Genomic DNA, 4,773 nt, shown 5'->3' with positions numbered 1-4,773 from the left:
CACCGGTTATGCTGCTGCTGCTGTTGTTGTTGTTGATGATGGTGTATGCTAGGTTTAGCATGGAGCTAAAAACAGAGTGCTAGCGAGTAGACAGCACGGCACTTACACGCAAGGGCTCCAGAAAGGAGCCCACTGCGATGATCAGATGTAGTAGAGGTACTTGTGCAGTAGAAGGGTTATTTCACTGTAATGAAACGTACCGGCAAGGGCCCAGAAACTGGGCCCGCTGCGGGGGGTAGGTGTCGTAGCAGAGACCAGGCCAAGGGTAGGATCCGCCGATCTCCGATGAGGATGAGTCCACTGCCCTATCTGGGGCAGTGGGCCTGGGCTGAGGGCAAGCCCCGCCACAGCACCAGGCAGGCACTAACAGAGTGTTCAAGGCTCTGGGAGATTAGAGAGTTCCTTGCTCTGGTAGGATAGATCCAGCCCGGGAGGTCCCGTTTGGATCAGCTAGCTCCGTCTAGCTAGCGAAGTCAGGGATTTGCGGTAGAGTCAAGAATATATAAAATCCAAAAAGTGCAATCGCTAAAACAGCACACCCGATTTAATTATCAGGTACCACACAACAAGATGGTTAAAAATGTGGTGTAAGATTGTTGCTTAAAACCAGATTAAAAGTTGAAAACCAAGCAGGGTAAGACGGAGCTTTTTTTGGCGGCGACATACAGGACATGAGGAAACCACAGGTAAATATGCAGTTGACAGCTATCACATCAACAGCAGAAGATGGAGCAAAACAGAAAACAATCTCAAAATATAAATTATAAATTGCAAAGTAAAAGTCCTAATAATTGGGGGGAGGGGGTTGGTGTCTGTGGCATACATCAGAACGACGATAGGGTCCCGCCCCCTTTTAGGGGGAAAACACAAGCGACACACCGTTGACCTCAATGTAAAATAGTGGTACAAAGTAAATCGATTAAAAAAACAATTAATTTAGTTTATAAATTATCTAAAGACACCATCACATGACAATATTACAACTTGGCTGGCCATAGAATGTGCAAGATACATCGAAAATAATAATTTGATCCATGGGTGGATGCATGGATCCGTGGGTGTTCCAATGTGCATGGTTTCATCAGTCGGTATGAGAGGGCCTTTTCTACAGTCCATGTGATGGAGGGAGGAGGAAGAGCGGGAAGAAGAACCAGCTCCCTGCCTGGCCGCAGTAGTGCAGGTCAAAGTTTAAAAGGTTCAAAAGTAAAAATTCCTGGAGCAGGAAGTCAATCAGTCCATCTGTTGGTGTTGTCTGCTGGCCCATTGGTGACTCTTGCTTTCGAGCAAGAAGGGGATGTCACTGCAACACCAAGCCGACTTTTTCTGACCCAATGCGGAGACACTTCCAATTGTACAGATAATACTGTAGATTTCCATCTCCGATGTGAAACTTAAGCTTTTCCAGGAAAGTTTTGTTTTCCATTAGATCCAGTGCACTGAAGACATCAAACCCTTTCGATTTGGCCAGGATGAGGGCATCAGACATTAGGTCCAGCAGGGTGGTGGTGGTGTGCACGTTGTAGAAGGAGTAGGCTGCTTTTAGACTGCGGTGCACAGGGTGCTTCATAATAATGGTAGAGGGCAGTGTGTAGAAACTCAGGAAGTCAGTCACCTTGCCATCATTCTCCACCAGGTAAGTGTCAATAATTTTCTCCTGGGGCAGCAGCCAGTGCTCCACATCTTCCTGGTTCAGGATGGGCGCCAAGTCGAACAGGCGCAGGTATTCCAGAAGGAGGTGATGCACCGCGGGCACGTCCCTCTTTGTCATCGGTCGCAGGCCCAATGTCTTGGGGGCCTCTGGCAAATGGTACAACTTCCTGGTGCGCTGCATAGTCATGTTCCGCCCCAGTTTGGAGAACTTCACGTCGATCAGCTTGTGTGGGTTCAAAGAGCGATGCCAGTACCTGCATGTGCCAACAGGTGTGGGCAGCAGCACCACCCCGGAGGTATAAACAGCCTGAAAGATGCCCTGCAGATTGGACCGCCTGGTGATCTCTCTGATGAGAACCGGGGCGAGTCGTTTGGAGCGAAGCTTCTTGTGCACGCAGAGGAAATTGATCTCAACCATTTTCCTTTCTATGTCGTAGATGCGGATGTTGGCAGGAATGGCACTGATGAAGCCCACCAGCTTCTGGTTGGAGGTGACCCTCACTCCACAATGCCACTGGGGCAACCAGCCAGGGGGGCGCATTGCCCACAGCAGGAACTCGGGGGAGTAGTCAAATCGGAACAGGTTTTCCTCGTCCTCCACATAGTTCTTATTGAGGAAAGTGTAGATCTCCTTGAGCACAGCAGAGTCACCCAAGTCGAGGGCGTCCCAGCTGAAGCCCTGTGGAAGGCTGTAGGGCTCCTCGCGAATGTTGTCTTTGTCTGGTTCAATGGAGCCGTGTGATGTCAACATCTCCCCTAGCTTGGGCACAGGCTGTGTGTCCCAGAACTGGTAAGTCCTCTGACTCGCCTCCTCCATGGTTTTGGCAGGGCCATCACCTACAGACAGTTCAATGGCCTTCTGGATCTTCTGCAGCATATCAGCTGAAGTCACCCTAACAAAGGGGTCCTGTGCTTCTTCTGTAGCACCAGGCTTCTTTTTCTTCTTAGCCGCAGTGCCATCCCTTAAAACCTTGTCACCATCATCAAAGTGATGCTCTTCATTTTCACAATCGCTGCAATGTCCGTGGTCTTTTACATCTTCTTTCTCCGACATAGGTACCATCTCATTCTCAGGTGCTGTCTCATTCTCATTCACCATCTTCAACAAGCAATTGAGAAGACACTGCATGCCCTGGACATACTGTAAAAGGCTGTCTACAACCCTCAAAATGCTCGAGTGACATCACTGATGACATCACTTGCTGATGACATCACTGATGACATCACAATTGCTCAAGTGACATCACTCACCATCAGTGTGTGTCACAAATTGCTGCCTGGCACTCGACTAGTTTGCCTGGCAAGCTGGCTGCCGGCCTAAATCTGGCTCTGTCTGAAGCTGACTGACTCACAACCCTGAGGACAAATCAGTGGCCAACAGCCAGCTGCCTGGCATTGTTTTTGCCAGGCAGCCAGATGATGATGACATCATCAGTGATGTCATCAGTAACACACATGCCGCCTGGCATAGCGAATTTGCACTTGTTTCTTCTCCTGCAACAGATTCCAGACCCCTAAAGAGTGTTTTGGCTACCGTAATTCTTTGGCGCGATCGGAGCAACAGTGCACCTTGCAACTCCGGACACACGGACACCTCCTTATATACAGTGTATATATAGACCTTATTCGATTGACGTCACTCACGTACGGGCACGCCCACTGCCGGCATGTTGTTGACATAGCTTTAAGTGACAGCCTATGTAAGAGCAGAGTTTATAGGAAGCTAGCCGCCGTTAGCGTTACCTGTATTGTTCCAATTGTGTTCGGATGGTGACCTGCGTTACACACGGCTGTAGTAATGACAGCAATAAAGTCCCTGTGGTTTGTTTCTATCTCTACCGTCCACAGACGTGAAGGGAGCGAGACGGAGGATACGTCACCAGCACAGGAGATGTGTGGATAGTTAGGAGAGACAGGTGAAACTTTCTGACAGCTCCTCACAGCAAAGTCTGTTCACCTCGTTTTTTCTTTTGTTTATTATTACAGGCATTAACGGCAGCATACAAACAACAACTCTGGGTTTTTTATTGCTGTCATCACTATCGCTATTTTGTAATGGAACAGAAACGAAAATAAGGCCGTTACTATAGTTGTCAGCTGCAGGACGGTATGTCAACAATATGGCACTGTCCGGGGTTAGCGAATAAGGTCTATAGTATAAAATTAATTATAAAACGGCTCTCTCAAATCAAGCAATCTGATTGGTTCACAGCCATTGTATAATTCCAGTAACCGAGTTCAATAACCCATGGCCATGGGTTATTGGTTGCCATGGCAACTCTCTTACTAAAAGGCAGCGCTGCGCTCGAGCTCCGTGTTGGGCTTTCCAGAAAGCTCTCAGCTTCTCAGCAAGCGCCAGGATTGGCCAATGTCAACTTCAGTCTCCAGAACGATCCAATCAAATCACCCGCACGTCTATCTTCTTGCTAGATAGTGTCCAAACAAAAAGCTACTCGCTTGCAGCCAGACGCATGATGGCGCAACTCTTTTAGGCTTTGGTTACCTCAAAAACAAAATGGCGGAGACAGGTTTCAGATCCTTGTGAATCGATCTTCGCTTATAACTTTACTAATACTTCGCAGAAAATGATGTTTTGTACAAGAATAGACGCGGGCTAATGTCTTAACCCCTCTCTCGCGCGCCCTCACTCTTAACCCCGCATTTCTAAATAAGACGTAACGTTACTTGGTGTCGGCATACGGCTCTGGTGTCGGCCTTTGCAAAAAGCTCTCGAAGCGCCAGGATTGGCCAATGTCGACTTCAGTCTCCAGAACGATCCAATCAAATCACCCGCACGTCTATCTTCTTGCTAGAGGTCCCGCCTTACAGTAGTGTTTCAACTGACTATCAGAATAAAATGCCAGTCGGACTTATAGTATTATTATTATTATATTATTATACTTGGAAACCGTTTTATAAAAGCAATATAGCACTCGAGCAGCGTGTGTTGTGGAATACATCCCGCTGATAAGCTGTTATCCCACAAGGCCGCAGGCCGAGTGGGATAACAGCTTATCAGCGGGATATATTCACCACAACACACTTGCTCTCGTGCTATATTGCTTAAATATATAGGATAGGATAGAAAAACCTGTGCTTAACGCGCTAATTCCTAAATCAGTT

At 47.8% G+C, this 4,773-nt stretch overlaps 1 pseudogene across 1 annotated transcript; it reads right to left on the bottom strand.

The window, feature by feature from the left end:
* Positions 1-1,297: 1,297 nt before the first annotated feature.
* Positions 1,298-2,749, bottom strand: LOC310776483 (glycylpeptide N-tetradecanoyltransferase 1 pseudogene; annotated as a pseudogene). Its single transcript has one exon. The product of its transcript is annotated as a glycylpeptide N-tetradecanoyltransferase 1 pseudogene (transcript).
* Between the last annotated feature and the right edge of the window lie 2,024 nt (positions 2,750-4,773).

Source organism: Poromitra crassiceps (assembly GCF_964638095.1).
Source record: "Poromitra crassiceps genome assembly, chromosome: 5".
In the NCBI taxonomy this organism is placed as follows: domain Eukaryota; kingdom Metazoa; phylum Chordata; class Actinopteri; order Beryciformes; family Melamphaidae; genus Poromitra; species Poromitra crassiceps.
Note: the sequence above shows the minus strand (reverse complement) of the source record. Positions and strands in the feature narration are given on the sequence as shown.